General features: G+C 44.4%; 1 protein-coding gene across 2 annotated transcripts in view; it reads left to right on the top strand.

Annotated features, from left to right (window-relative positions):
- The window catches only part of Spats2l (spermatogenesis associated, serine-rich 2-like), a 155,285-nt gene that overhangs the window by 57,224 nt on the left and 81,894 nt on the right, over positions 1 to 16,167 (top strand). The window contains exon 1 of one of the 2 annotated variants that reach the window (XM_005373253.2): positions 14,906 to 15,018. The exons of the other annotated variant lie outside the window; for it this stretch is intronic. The gene's annotated coding sequence lies outside the window, so the exon portion shown is untranslated. Of the gene's footprint in view, positions 1 to 14,905; positions 15,019 to 16,167 lie in introns of those variants that run through there. 2 annotated transcript variants of the gene reach the window in all.

Raw genomic sequence — 16,167 nt, 5'->3', positions numbered from 1 at the left:
CATTTCGTACCATCTTTGAAGATCATTTTCAGAATAAGTCATTGAGGAATCTAGCACACAGCTCTCAAAAATTAAACTGCATAGGTACAGGCCCAGCCTTCAGCTGGGAGCTGCTTGAAGGAGATGCTTGTGTTTCTTTTTCTTCCATGACCCATTGCTCTGTCCCATCCCCTGTATCATTCACAGTGTGGAGTTCTCATGTGGGAAAAACATGGCTGAAAACATGCATGAATACTTTATTGGTCTTTGTCTTGTGGTCGACCAGATTATTCACTTATCTGCACATAACCAACAACTGTCCTCTGCATGCAAAGATAGTGTCTCTTTTTTTTCCTAATATGCAGAGCACCACTTATAAATTGCATCTTGCAGTAAACTTAGTAATACATTGGGCTCTTAAAGATTTAGTCCATCTTCTGTGTTTAAGACTTTTTCCTTGAGGCTATTGGGTAAGACCCAAGCTTTGCAGTAAAAGCAAGGGAACATCATTTCACACTGGAATTACTTTCCATAGCAAATTAGAGAGAGGGAAATGTCAGGAAGTCAGTCAGAGTTGTTCATTTTCCAAATGATGAATGGGATCATATTGACACATACTTGACTTCTCTTTGTTCCTCCATATCTTACTGGTTACCAAAGATTGATCATACTCATTGACTTTTAGCTTCATTCTTTCTTCTCTACTATCACTTTTATCATGCTAGTCATACTATAAAAGTCTCGTACTCTCCTGAGCCATTCTAACCAAACTCCATATTTTGCTATCTAATATGCATCTTAACCTCAATCTAATCTAAATAAAGCACTGATATGATTTTCTTTATGTCTTCATAGTGTGCAGTGGTTCTCTGTTTTATTCTGCAGCAAATCTAATCCAGATTACTCTGTCTTGAATTCATGATCCAGGGTCACCTGCCACTTTCTTCTCTCTTTCCTTCAGTACCACTGTCCTATCATATGTAGGTGCTCAAGTCTGCATATTAGAAGCCATCTCTCTCATTTCCAGGATAAGTCTGATCTTGGGGTAAGATGTCCCAAGACAAGCCTCACTGGGAATGCCTCTCCTTCTCCATCTAACTCTGTAACTCCTGCCCATTCAGCGGCAATTAGCTCAGTCCCCACCTCCCTCCAGTTCACCTCCATGCATATACACTGAGCTTCTGCCATGGAATTGAGTCACTTCACAGTTCATGATGAGGAGGTTGAGCCCACAGGACAGGTCCCTAGTGCCCTGCCTGACTGTCTGGTCAGCTCCAAATCCCAAATGCTTCTTTGCTGAATTTCTGTGGCATTTAGGGTCTACAGCAGGGACTCCAGAGAGGAGTGGTCAACATAAATTCCTGGGCTGCAGGAAGAATGTACTGGAACTTACACTGACACTTTTTTGTATCTTTTCAACTTTGTATAAAGTACATGATGTATTAATAGAGAAGCACATATGTGACATTTAAAAATAAATAACACATGTAGTCGACGCTCTAGTTGTGGATTCCACATCCATGGACTTAATCACATGTGGGCCAGAAATACTGTCCCAGGCTATCCCAAATATATGTGGACACTTTTCTCTGGTCATTATTTCCTAAATAATAGTGTGACAGTATTTATATACCATTCACATTGTTCTTGTATTGGGTAGTGTGAAAAGGTTCAACATGTACAGGAGGATGCGACAGGTTATGTGCAAATGCTGCAGCACTTTATGTAAGGGACGTGCACATTTATGAATTGTGGTATCCAGCTCGGGAGAGGGGAGTCCTGGAAAAAAATGCCCACTGATACTGAAGGACAATGGTGTGTGTGTGTGACCAATATGGAAGCACTGTTTTTACTGGAATGAATGATGAAAAACATAAAGAGCTTCAAAGTCAGAACAATTTCATTGGGGTTTTAGGAGGTCAGCAAACTGCCCCACCCAAGTTTATTGATTCTCTCATTCAAAAAACACTTATTGATCCCTGACCGTATGCCAGGCAGCATGGAGAGATGAAGAACTCAGGCGAGAGAAGATCAAAATGACGCTTATTTCTGGGGGAAGCTCACTGAAAGATGTCATTTTAGATCAGGGCCCGGATGGCTTGTTAATACTTTGCTCCCGCGTTAGACAGCCCCAACTGTGGCAAAAGGGGCTTTACACCCCTTTCCTGCATACCCTGTCCTACTGCAAGGCCAGTAGCAGGTGAGAAGCGCCCTCTTTCCAGCAGGAACATCCTACAAGTGTGTGTCTCCGGGTGGGGTGAGTAGAGCACACCCCACCTCTTCTTTCAGATGGGCCCATGAGATAAGCCACTTCTCCTTGGGGAGGGGAAGCAGGGAGCAGGGGCCACAGTGTCTCAGTAATAGAGGTTTCCACCTAATAAATAAGCCACTGCTGTTTTGGCTTTTATCACCCCCCCAATAAATTCTTCTGTTCTTTTGAATGTATCTTTCTAGAAAAGAGCACTCTTCTCTATTCCCAAAAGAACCAGCAAAGCACATAAAAGCTATTGACAGGATAAGCAGAATTGTGTGTAGTGAAGATGTATCTGTCTATACTAGGTCTGAGGCTTGCTGCCTTGTGATGGCCCCTCTCTCTGAGTCCATTATCTAATTTTCCAGCACTGCAATAAAGTAGAAACTGGGTGCGTGTATGCCCACATGAACATCTGTCTGTCCTGTAATTAAAAATGGGTACATGGGGGAAGTCCTTTCCTAGCTGCACCCCTGCTCCACTACACATACACACACACACCTAGACATATACACACATTAGTAATACTGTGAAATGTTGCAGAATTCGGCACGTTGCAGGATGGAAGATGTGGTCCTGTGAAACACAGAACAGCTTGTTTCTGTGCTGGTGAGCACAAACTGATTCGATGGAGATAGAAAGGTGAGGACGGGAGTGGAAGAAGGGGAAGAGGAGGGAGGAAGGCACTGGAGCTGGGATCCACCATGGCCCCCAAAAGCCTTACTGTGTTGAAGGTGTGGCTGCTGTTGGGCTTTGAGGAAAGAGTTGGGTAATGAGGGCTCGAACTTCTGTAGATGATCCACAGCTGAGATCGTAACTCGATGGGCTTATTGGGCAGCGATGGAGACGAGGTTGGAAGGGAGTGGATCGCAGGAGCGGACCTGGTCTCCATCCCCTTGCTCTCCGCTTCCCTCTCCAGTGCCTGCTCCATGAGGTGAGCGGCTGCCTCTCTACACCCTCACACTGGGATGTTTCTGCCTCAACCACACGCCTAAAAGCAACAGAGCCAGCTGGCTTTGGGTTGCAACCTGAGAACTGTGTCCTAAATACACCTTCATCCTTGAAGATGCTTATGCCAAGTATTCTGCCACAGCAACCACAAGCTAACATGGACTCGGGTGCTTTTTCCAAATCGCCAAGGCTTTCTTGCTGCAGTTTCAAACGGTTGTCTTTCCCCGGGGGCAGGAGCAGGTCCTCACCGCCCTTCACCTCCTACAGCAGCACTACTGGATGCATGACTGAGCGAGCCCAGCCTGTGCCATCATACATTTAATTTGTGTGTGTGCCGTCCCACAATCACTGCAGAAACTAACAGGGTTATGCGATGCTTTCCATGTCTTCTCTGTGTTAACCCTACATTCAGCTTTTAAAAAGATTGTGATGTTAATTCAAAATCAGCTCTTCACCTGTCCATCCTTATTTCTTCAGGCCATTGGAACGTTTATACATAGATCTTAAAGATAATCAAATGATACATTTCAGGGGGAGTCAGTGTGGGAAAGTTTTAGATTAAATATTAGGATATTGATTTGGGTACTGTGATAGAAGGAAAGAGTGCAGCTTAAAAATGTGAACGTTCATCTCTTTGTCCTGGGAGTCTGAGCACACAAGTGGCAGGGGAGCTCCATGCGGGCTGGGACAGATGCCCTGTCCTGTTGGTCAGCTGCCCTCACTTTATGGTTACTGCTTCAAGATCTTGTCTCACTGCACCAGCAGGAAGGGAAACAAATAGAAGCAGGAAGAACACACCCTTTTTTCTTTCTTTCTTTCTTTTTGTCTTTTTGAGACAAGGTCTACTCATAGCGATGCAGTTCAGGCTGGCCTTGAGCTCACTTTGTAGCCCAGGTTGGTCTCAAACTCTCAAAGATCCTCCTGCCTCAGCCTCCCTAGTGTGGGAATCACAGGTGTGTGCCACTGTGCCCGGCTGCACATGCCTTCTTTAAAGGTCCCTTCTCATTGGCCAGTTACCTCACAGACACTGAATTGCAGGGAGGGCAGACATTGCTACCTTTAGCTGGGCAGTCCTGTGCCCAGGTTGAAGGAAAAAGTTGATGGGGGAGAAGTTCTCTTTGGAAAGCTGGCGTGAGAGGCATGCTCAACCCTGAGGTCAGGCTAGGTGTCCGGAAAGCAGAGTAGGAGGTGCCTCGGGATGGAAAGTAGGAGAAGCTGCCCTGCAGTGCAAGCATGGCATGGCAGGCTTGTGCGTCTCAGGCCCCTGGCCCTGTAATAAGACGTACCATGCTCAGGGGCTGGGGATTTAGCTCAGCGGCAAAAGCGCCTGCCTGGCAAGTGCAAGGTCGTGAGTTCGGTTCCCGGTACCAGAGAAAAACCAAAAAAAAAAAAAAAAAAAAAAAGACGTACCATGCTCCTCCTGAAAAGCCATACATAATCCCAAGGTCATCTTTGGCTGCTGTGCAGTTGGATCAAAGTAGACTTTTTGGCGAAGCTTTTTCACACTTAATAGATTCCATATGAAGCCAAGATGACCACCTTCATGTCCTGTGATTTCAATGAATAGAAGCCTTGCTGTCCCTCCATCCAGATCCTCTCATTACCCCAAAGTCATTGCTGCGCTTCCAAGAAAGCATCAGGGATGTAGACTTGAGGCCTGTGAGGACAAAAGTGCAGCTTTTCAAGTGCTATTGGAGGAGTGTGCCTAAGTCACATTGTAAGATTGTCTGCGTGGAAAGTAACCACGGACAGATATTGCTGGTCACAGAACTGCTCACGCTCCATCTGGGACTTGCGTTTGTTTACTCGATCAGCCAAACGCTCTTTCCTGTTAGTGTCCACATTCATCTTTTTCAGTTGTAACCCTGGTTTTCATCTCAAACTGACAAGACCAACCTGCATTTTGACAGTCACACTGATTTTTATCTGTTTAAACTGCTAAAATCTGGTTTTGTCTCTAGCTTTTGTTATTGGGAAAAGTAATTTAAAAAAATGAAAAACAAAAACAAAGCTGAATTAAATCAAGAACATGCATTATTTTAGCCAGGAAAAAAAAATGTATTTATATATGTACATGTAGCTCTGCCTAAGTATTGAGTTAATTTAAATGTATAGGGGATATAAAAATTAAAATATGTTCTCAGCTTGTCATTTGTTTGATACACAAATGCTAAGATTTTAATATCTCCAGTAGAAACAATATGATAATGGCAACTCTCACTGCTCACTGGTCAGCATTATTCGCCTTGCCCTGTGTTCTGGGCTTGAGGCATGAAGACTTGGTCAGTCCTGCTGCAGATGCACAGCTGGAGCCCAGCAGGGGCGGGGAGAGGGGATAAACACCAGGTGCTCTCTTTCAGCTTCCTTGCTCATGTTCAGAGAGATCAGCGATACTGCCCCAAAGGGGGCAGAACTGGTATGTGAGGAATGAAAAGATCAGACCTTCTTTCTGGCTGAGGTCATAGTCAGAGGGCTGTGACTAAGGCAGAGTGGGCAGGGAAACGAGACATTGCTGACTTGGAGATGGAGGAAAGGGGGGACCTGGACCACAGTCCAAGGGCAGCCTCTGGAACCTGGAGAAGGACAGGAGCAGACCCTCCTCCAGGGCTTGCCTACAGAGCAGAAAGATTGTAAACAAATGTGCGGGGTTGGGCTAATGTGTTACAGTACACTAAGAAACGAACACGCTCGGTTTCCTCTGTGCTCAGTGGGAAGACTGGACCAGTCCAGCACTGACGGAGTACCTTGGGAGGAGTCTCTCCCAGGGAATGTGTGATGGCTGAGGCCTGGCTGTGTCTGCACATGCAGTGCACTCTTCCCTAGAGTTCTTTGTGTCAGGGATGGTAGTCAAGTCTTACACTGGCCTTGTCTTCTGCCTGTGTCTTCTCACTGCATACTGATTTTACATTTCATCTCCCAGATGTGTTTATTTCACCCATGGCCATGTCGTGTGGGAATGGCCTTCTAGTCCCTTCCATGTACCGCCCACTCATGGGCCTTTCCCAAGCCATTCTTCTTCAGCTTTCATCCCCATCTGCCCTGATGGAGAAGCGCCTGGAGGCTTGGGGGTGGAGAAGTTGGGGGAAATCCCCAGAAGGGAGGCGTGAGGACCCAACCTCAGGCGCCAGTGAGCTGAGTGGGGCCTGCCTTCCAGAGCAGTGTGTTCCAAGTCAAAGCCTGACTGGAAGGAAAAGTAAACTCACATATTGTTTTCTTTTCTTAACTTAGGGAAAGTTGTTTTGTTTCATTTCGTTTCATTTTATTTTGTTTTGTGACTAAGAAAATCTCTAAAAAGGAGAATCTGTGCATGCTGACATTCATTGACTTGCCTCTGGTCATCTGAGTAGAGCCTCTTTAAAGGAAGTGAAGGCCATGGGTTTTTCTATCTTTGTTTTGTTGGTCAGGTTTATACAGCTTTTACGCTTTCCCTGGAAAAGAAACCAACAGAATTGTATTCCTCCTACCTAAATGCTAATGTTCTACTGGTTTGCGTGTTATCTTTTAATCCTCACAACATCATTCTGGAACAGATATTACTACTTGTATCTCCTGGTGAGGAAGGGAAATATTCACACATCACTGTGAAGGACAGAAATCCTATTACTCCCACTTGCAGCCAAGGACCTCGGGCAGCTGTACAGGGTCCATCTGGGTCAGCAGCCCACCCACTGCCTGGCTGTGGCTCGCTGGTTGTAGAGCAGGACCTCTTACTGGAGCCGTGTTCCAGAGCCTGGTTTCAGTCTTTAAACTCTGCTTGTTGCACCCTGTGAACTCAGCGCTGACCGTGTTCTGTAGGGATAGACTCAGGTCAACAGAATTTTAGTATGAATGCCCTATGTCTTTCTCTTAAGGTATTTCTTCCCGAAGAGCATGTTCTTCCCCGTTTCCTCTCCTTTTTTCTTTCCTCACCATACCCTTCTACCTAGCTAATTGAGGGACCAGCTGAGATATAATGTTGACCTGGAAGCTTCTTGATCCTGTTAATCTTAGTCATTTGCCCGACACCCACCTCCACCTCCACATGTTCTGATGACATTGAACTTGCCTCCTAATGGCTTCTGTGGGCTTGTGTTCTTTGTGTGTGTCTAGTAACCCCATTCAGAATCAAAGTTTTGAAGGCAAGGCTCCCAATTCTTGACGTAGGTCTGCCTGTATAGGACAAGCTCTGTGAAATTTTCTTGTATGAATGAAGAGTGGAAGACCCCATGTACAAGTCCTTGCCCTGGCACTTTCTCATCACTGACTTTGGTAAGTTCCTTAAGCCTCTAGAGCCTCCGTTTTCTCATTTGTAAAAGGAAATATTTTGTTGTGATGACAGGAATTCTTTTCAAACATGAAAATACTGGGATGGACTCTAAATAAACAATCATATCTTGTAAATTATAACTTAGGAGTGCTGCCATGGGCTTCATTTCTGCCCCATGAGTTGATTCTTTCACTTTACTCACATACATTAGTGGCCAATAGATTCACACCGGGTTTTGTGTAGATGATTCACTCTTTGACCCAGGGTCTATTTCCTATGGGGTATTCTTTTCATTTAAACTGATTGGCACATCTAAGAGGAGACTTTTGAGCCTAAGAAAATAATAAATTTTACTTACATACATTTGTTTGTTTCTCTTGTCCATCTGTTTTTGCCAGTGGGTTGCTAATGAAATCTTTTGCTGTCCTGAGAATGTCAGATGAAGATAATTAAGTAAGCTAGTATATGAGGAATAGTGGTATCAAATAAGAAAAAAATCTGCAAATATTGCTGATTAGCCATGAACATGAGTTGATAATAGACATTCATACCATATAATAACCCTGTGGAATATTTGATATGACACTAAAAGGAAAAAAGCTTACCAGCAGCATGCCAGCAATAAAAATGCAGATGTCAGTTTTAAGTAATAGCGTCAATCGTACACAATGCTCCCCAAGTTAATCCCAGGATAGAGGAACCCATGTAAAACTACACGATTGGACTTGAGATATCTATATTTTGGAGGTTGATGCCTTCTATATTTCTAAAACTTATTACCATAGGAATCAGAATTTTACCACATCCTTCTTGCTAGTAAATTAAACACATCTAGATGTTTCATTAATATATAGTATGTAATAAACCAAAGTGGTAATTTACTAAGAATCTATACAGGTGCAATTAATTTTTCCTTAGATTTGCTCCACATTTGATTCAAGAGTAAAAAACTAAACATTTTCTTTCTTTCTTTCTTTCTTTCTTTTTTTTTTTTCTTTTTTTTTTTGGTACCAGGAATTGATCTCATGACCCCAGGCTCGCCAGGCAAGCACTTATGCCACTGAGCTATATCCCTGGCCCTAAACATTTTCAAAAATTATTTTTTAATCTTATTGTAAAATCTTGGGGTGTTTGGTTTTTGTTTTGTTTCAGAGGGGTTCCTCCTGTGTTGCCCATGGGCTGGCCTCCAACTCCTGGGCTCAGGTGATCCTCTTGCTTCAGCCTCCTAAATAGCTGAGACTGTAGACATGCACCACAAGGCCAGCCTGCCTTAGCACAAAGTCTTCATATCTTTGAAAATGATACTAGACAGTATGAAAACTAGTATTCTAAGTAAACTCATTATAAATAAAATTTAGTCTACATTTGATTGAATGTTTCTTGCCCGGTGCAGAATTTCTTTTATCTTTGGGCAAAGATTGTGTTCAGTCTCGCTAATAAGCTAATTAGCCTTAAGTTGGGTTTTGCTTTTTTTTCCTACTTCTCTCCCTCTCCCTCTCCCTCTCTCTCTCCCTCTCCCTCTGTCTCTCCCTCTGTCTCTCTCTCCATTACCTTCACAGCTTGCTGCTTATTTAACAACCCACGATGATTTCTGACCCGCTGCCTCAGCCAAGCCCACACCCAGGTCAGGTGACAATGACCTCGTGTGAACAGAGGTCTGTTAGCAGCACACCAGGGCAGCAGCAGAGACGAATGTCTGGGTGTTTCTCTGTGGACAGGTTATTCTGAACTCTGATCATGGCCAGTTTGATGACTCTAATACTTGATACAGAAACCTTAAGGAAAATCAATACTTTTCAAAAAAATAGGAGTATATCTTTATTTCATATTGAAAACAAATTGTGATGGTTTGTTTTGAGGATAGCTTTTGTGATTGACTGTAGATTCCCTAAATTACTTTGCAAAAATGTAGGTTAAAGAAATTAAGAAAGTCATGCTTATAAGTCCTAGTATTAAGAATGAATTAAAATTTATGCTATCTATGAGGAATATGGATATATAAATTAAAGTTCACATCTCAAAAGTTATTAATCATGTTAGTGATAAATAATGATGTTATAAATTTGACTGTTTTCATCATTCAGATCAGTGATTCTTAATTGGTGGGTGATATGAATGTAGTTTATAAATGATGTAGTACTTTGTCTGTTGGATCTGACTTTTAAATTACTTGCCTTGATATTTAAAATAGCCTAAGAAAATAAAAAAGTTTTCATGATCAAAACTTGAAGAAAGCTGGTCTTAACCTGTCTGCCCTAAAGAGGGGGAGGTTAGCAAATGGCAGAAGTTTGTTTTACTTTTGTTGAGAAAAGAACAAAGGGACAACACCTCTGATGAGGAAAACAAAGGACTATCCATCCCTCCTCATTCCTGCTCTCACTCGAGCATACTGCTTCCTTCCCAGCATGGATGGAAGGGAGCAGAGCTCTCAGCTGTGAAAAATGGGTTTGATTCTCCAGCCCAGGTTGCTGCCCTCAGCTCACACACCTGGGACTGATCTGCTGCAGTCCCACATCTTGGGGAGATTTCAGAGAGAAGCCCCCAAAACCTGGAGATTGGCAAAAAGAAAAGACGTAAAATTCCTGCACAAGTTTAGAGTTTATTTTGAAAACAGAATACTCAGAAAAGGAGGCAATAATGTTGAGGCCACCAAGGAGAAACTAAGCAGCACTGAGTGATGTTCTTGTTCACTGGCACCGCTGGGATGCAGAAGAGAGGGAATGTGCAGGATGTGGCGTATGGGAGTTTCATCAAGGTGGTTTCCATAATATCTCAGCATTTCATTGTGGATTTAATGGCGACATGTGAACTGAATGACAGACTAGTTAAAGTGGTCCTCAACTAGGTTTACATGACCAAAACCAGAGTGCTAAAGAGTGGGTTGATGTGATTGCAGGGGGAGACTGGTGTCGATAATCTGCTTCTGTTTATTATAGATTCTCTTTATCACTGATTGAATGGTAGGTGGTAGGCTATAAGAAAACAATAGAAATGACTGCTTTTATTGAACTTGTGTGTCATTCTCTCTTATTCTATAAGTATTAATTTATTTAATGCTCACAACAATCCTGTAAGCTGATACTCTTATCCTTACTGTATAAGGAAGTAAGCTGTGCAGAGAGCACTCAAGCCCAGATCACCTGTCTAACAGCATAAGTGAAATGAATGATACCCTTCAATTTGTGAAAGACTAGAATGAATGGTAAAGTAGCTAAAGTAGAAAGCTGTAGATTTGCTACCCAAAAGAACTCAGACTTACAACAAATCAAATTAATGAAACAAAATTAATTTGTGCCAAATATAAACTCATACTTAGCTTCTCAAAAATACATTTTTTAATCTGACTAATATTACAGGGTTCCAAAAGCTATATAGCTAGGTTTCACTTCAGTCCCAGAGAGAAACTCCTAAACTACAATTAGGGTTTCAATTGGTTTTATTTTTACCTGGTTTTACATCTTGGCATATGACCAGCAGCTAATATGTAACCTACCAAGCTCAGTCTTGACAGAGACAACCAGACCTTAAAAAGATATTCTTGTTTTACTAAATGCTTCTCTCAGAAATATGAGGAAGTAGGAGGGATGGAAAATGTCTTCAAAAATTAATCCACGTGTGTATCGACTCTGAATGACTGACCCGACCCAGACGTAACTTGCTTTCATCTCTCACTCCAAGCTTTAAATAGCACTAACTAGACAGCCTGAGAAGACCCCTGAAGTGGGCACAAGGTGACCGTCCAGTGCGGTGTCCATGGGTCTGTGTGGTCTGCTCACTGTTCCATGCGCAGCACCCAGGACAGAGCCCGGTGTGGGGCAGGTGTGCAGTGGAGGTGTGCAGTGGAGCACAAGCGTGACAGCTGCCAGATGCTAGAGGCCTTGGTAAAGCAAGCGGCTCATCATCCTGAGGGTTGAGGAGGAGGTGTGCTTTGGCAAACCTATCTTTTCCCCTCATGCAACATGGCCTCAGGACCGCTCAAACACCTACTAATGCTGCATCTGCTGTGTATGTCACGGTTATCTTTCCTTAGACCTGACCTCATGTTCTCTGTGAAGCATCTAGAACAGTCTCAGGCTGTCTAATAGAGATGGGATGGAACCCCAATAAATACTTCCTTGACGTCTGGGCACTGAGCAGGTTCTCTCTGGCTTCACTTACAACTTACTTGCTTCTTCATGAGAGGTTTCACTTTTGCTGTTCCTCTCGCCTGAAACGCTATTTTCATCGTGGCCAGTACAAAGGGCACCTCCACCCTGCAGTTCTCTTGGATTAAAGCCATGGAAACGAAACCCGTCTCACCACTCCAGCAGTTGGAATCAGTTCAGAATGATTTGTGTGTTATTCTGTTACATTCCTGTTTCTCTTTGTACTGGCAGCTCCATGCCCCACCATATACACCTTACCCTGTAATATCCTAGTTCCCCTAATAATTACCTTCCACATACAGTGTCAGGCCATGGCGTGCAGTCTCAAAGGATGTGTACCACACCTGAATAATGAAATTGTTAACATTAGTAAAAAAAAAAAAAAAAAACAGGCAACCTTGATTGCTTGTAGCTATAAGTCTGCCAAGAATGGGTACAAATGGAATCAAGGCTGTGAGAGACGGATCTATTTCATCAAATAGGTGATCAAAATGTAACACATTTACACCTCAAAATTGCTTTACAGTAGATTGGATGACTAACAGAAAGTCTTCCAACAGGAAATAATGCATGGTATTATATTTAGTTGTTGGCCTGTGCAGTGTTTGAACTACTGTACAAAGAACTGCTCTGATTCATTCAATCTTTAGAAAAGTGATTCAGAAGAGACTCCATGTTGCTAAGGCTGATAGACTGTCATACGCATGTGGTACTTTCTGAATTTCCAGTATGAGTTGAACCATAGGGCAGGACACAATATCTGCCCTCTGGCCTTTTATGTTAGAAACTAATGGGTAGACAAAGCAGGTGAGGAGGTTTTCAGAGTGTGGGGGGGGGGTCAGCAGCACCAACATCATTATCTGTGCTGCAGTCACATGCGTGTGTAATGGTGAGGACAGGGATCACATGTTTGCACTGGGTGAAAAAAGTGTTTTCATATTCCATTGAAAAGGCAAACTTCAGTCTTTCTTTTTTAGACAGTGTAGGCTTTGGTGCAGAGAAATAAAAGACTTAACTAGTGACTTGGCTATTCTCAGTACAAAGCTGTGTGCTAAGAAAGGAAAGTGAGTGGAGGTTGTTGGGGATGTTTTCTCCTTGAACAGGTTGGGCATGTGGGGCCTGGTAGGGACAATGTGGAGGGAGATGGTGCTTGTGGTTCAGTTTTGACTCTGGTAATGACAGTGTCAGATCGGGCAGGGATAGGGCTACCATATCCATCCCAGGGTATGTAAAATGATGTGACTAGAACAGCATTTAACAGTGTTGATTCTAATGGTGGCATTGAAAAAGATAACTTAGCAGAAGGTGTTGAAAACTGAGAAAGAAATTATTAAAAACTCATTGCAACAAGAAAGGAAAAATGAAATGGAAAGACATTTATTCCTCTTTCTGTACATGTTTTTGTGGAACACTTAGCTTGTCTTGGGCTTTATACTCTGTACTTTGGAAAGGAGAAAGGTAAAACGGGATTTATCAGAAGCAACATTTTTAAGAGGAAAGCTCCTTTTTATTAAATCTATTAACATCTTGTATAGTTGAAGCACTTTAAAAGTATTTACTGATTTTTCCATTAAACATATTTCAAGTGACAAATTTCTATTTTTGTTACAGTGGTAAACTGAAAGAAAAATTGCTAAATAGTAAATATGATCACTAGAATTCTGAACACATCAAAATGATCAAGATGAATCTTTATTATCTGTGATGGCATTAAAATAAACTCCAAGGATATTAAAGTGATATGAATTCTTTTATCACCTTGATGCAGTGACCTGAAATGGGAATTTATGGAAGAAAACTTAACACTCTTTGGACGGTCCCTTCACTAGCTCCAGGACCTCCCTTGGACTTTGTCTTTCTGTGTGACACTGTTTGTTGTCCTCTGGAGATAAGTACTTCGGTCTGAACTTGGTCCCTAAGCAAGGTTCACAGCTGGCAGCCAGGGCAGAGACCTCAGCCTGGCATGCTTGTCAGCAGGGTGTCTTGGTGATGGGTTTGCTTCTGCTAGTGCAGAGGATTTAAGAACAGAAAACAAACAACCCCTGGATGCAAAAAGAGCCTCCATGTTCACCCCCAGCCTGCAGTAATTGGCATCCTCCTCTGGGAGCCGCCCCCACCCTCCTCCAGGGGTAACAGCCTCAGTGGGGGGAAGCTGTGGCCACTGGAGGGCAGCCTGGGGCCAGAGGTCTCTTTTCAAGTCAAGCTGCATCCCTGATTCAACACATGGCCCTGACCTGTTCAGCCTCAGACTTACCTATAAAGTGAGGACAGCCAGAGCTCGGCCACGCAGATTGTAGGGACTATTTATATCCTTTTACAGCACGTTTGTAGTACTTGCTCTGTACCAGGCACTCCTGGAAGCACTTTACAAATGTGAGTGCATTGCGATTGCGTTTCCACCCCACAAGGAAGTTACTACTCTCAGCCCCACTTCCCCAGTGAGGAAGTGGAGACATGGAGAGTAACGTGTTTAGACCCCAAGCCTGGTCACGAGGCGGAGCTGGGATTCAGTCCTCCTCAAGTGTAATTACATTTTGGTACCCTAATGTGCATGGCAGAAAACAGACCGTGCCTCTTCTGTGCAGTGGTCGCAGAGGCCCGTAGCATTTACGCCTTTGCCTGAGGGCTGCCAGTGCCATTCTGAGTGAGAGTCCGGTATTTGGTTTCCTGAAAGATCAAAGTAGCAAAGAGGTAGCAGATTAGGACTCGCTTGTGTAGGTGAAGCGGCTCTTCTCCACTGGGCCCCTGCGTGGTTCCCTTCACATCGCCCTTTCCCTGGTGAGGACACCCTTCCCTGTGGAATGACATTCCTTCACTGTACAGCATGACCCCAACAGTGTTCACCCTGAACTTGTTTGTACAATCAGCAACAGACGCTTCCTCTTGGGTCTAGAACCAAGAATAGGTTCTAGACCAAGGAGAGCAGTTCAGGGGAGTGTGCCAGCAGTGTTTGCTGACTGATGCATGTGCTAGGGCTGGTGCTGCTCAGAAGATGCAGAACTCCTAGCAGGCAGTCACACCAGAAGCAGACCTTTGGGGTGACAATGCTGTTCCCCTTGTGGTGTCTCCAGCCTCAGGGCACTCAGTGTAAAGGTTGCAGACTCCATCTTACAGCTGCCCCTTCTCCAGTTAGAGGAGTGGAGAGCTGAGCAATCACTGACACCAGCCTCAAGGCAAACCTTGGAGTTGTACAGAAGGAAGCAGTCAGTCTCTGAAGGCGAGGCCTCAAGCCTCAGTGACTGAGGCCACCAGCTCACTGATTACTCAGCCACACCCAAGATCCTGCCACAACCCGGGTTTCTGGCTCCACTTGCGTCACTCCTGAGATGACTTAGAGATGATAAAGGTGGCCAGTAGGGGAGCAGAGCTTCTCTGTGTCTGGAGGAAGCCAGCAGCTGGGGACTGTCCTGAGAGCCTCAGGCGAGGACACCAGGAAACCTTGCACAGTGAGTGGAGGTTGCTGATGGGAAGCCCGGGGGGCCCGCAAGGGATGGGGCAGAGGCACGAGAGGGTCCGGGTCCTCTCCTGCGGCGTCCAGGCCCTGCCCCGCTGCCTTACCTTCCTGTGTTTCTTCCCACCTGTGCCACTGCAGTCAGAGTGGTCATCATGCACATTTGTCAGCCAGTGGCTGGGACATTTCCAGGAAGTAGGAAGAACCTGACTTTCTCTGCTATTTTGAGAAAGTCATCAAATGTGTACTAAGAGAATTCTGACTTAATGAGAGGGACTATTGTGGTTTTGTTGAAGCTGGAATATATTCTGAAAAGATGACCGGTTCCCGCGCCAGGCGTTGGTCCAGTGACAGAGGAATGGGCCTCCCAGAGTGAGCTGTAAATGTACAGGTTTCCTTGGTCAGGTTCGGTCAGGGTTTCTCTTGGCCAGCCCAGAGTTACACTACACAACCACAGGCTGTTTTCTTGGGAGAGAACTGTGCAGTGTTGTCCTGAGAAGATCCTCTAAGACATCTGGCGGTACCCAGTGCCAGCCCTCTAACTGCAGCCTGCCTCAAGCCCTCCCTGGGAGGAGACCTCTGCAGGCCAGGCCACAGCGCGGCTCCCCCAGAGCCTGGTCAACCCCTACCTAACTCCTTCATGCACAGTCGAGCTCCTCCTCCCCTCCTCCTGTGAACGTGTCTGTCTCCATCATTGATCTGTAAGCTGCTTAGACGCCAAGAGCTTGGAGCCAAGGCACTCTGAGTTCCCGTCTCGGTGCAGCTGCTTCATAGCTGTGTGACATGTGTGTCTCTTCTGTGTTTGTTTCTTCTGCTATAAGATGGGACAAAAGAACACAAATCCATGCTCCATAGGACTGGTATGAGAACCCAATACGTTAATGTGTGGAAATACACGGAAAGTGCTGAGAGAAGTGCTGGGTGTACTGTAAGAGCTCAGCCGTGCATTAAGCGTGACCAGCATCCCCATGGAGCCTGGCTGTTGTCGGTGTTGAGTGAATATTTGTCAAATAATAAGGAGAAGCATGGCCTCCTCTGTAGAAATTCCCCGTTGCTAGTTGAAGAGATGGGGGAAGGAGAGAAGGCAAAGAAAGGCGTGCTGGTTCTTTTCAGTATTCGTGGTTTGCAGTGAGGTTCTCAGGGC

This window comes from Chinchilla lanigera, unplaced genomic scaffold (assembly GCF_000276665.1).
Source record: "Chinchilla lanigera isolate Chin_1 unplaced genomic scaffold, ChiLan1.0 scaffold00002, whole genome shotgun sequence".
Taxonomy (NCBI): Eukaryota; Metazoa; Chordata; class Mammalia; order Rodentia; family Chinchillidae; genus Chinchilla; species Chinchilla lanigera.
The sequence above is the reverse complement of the archived record's forward strand: the minus strand, read 5'-3'. Positions and strand labels throughout refer to the sequence as shown.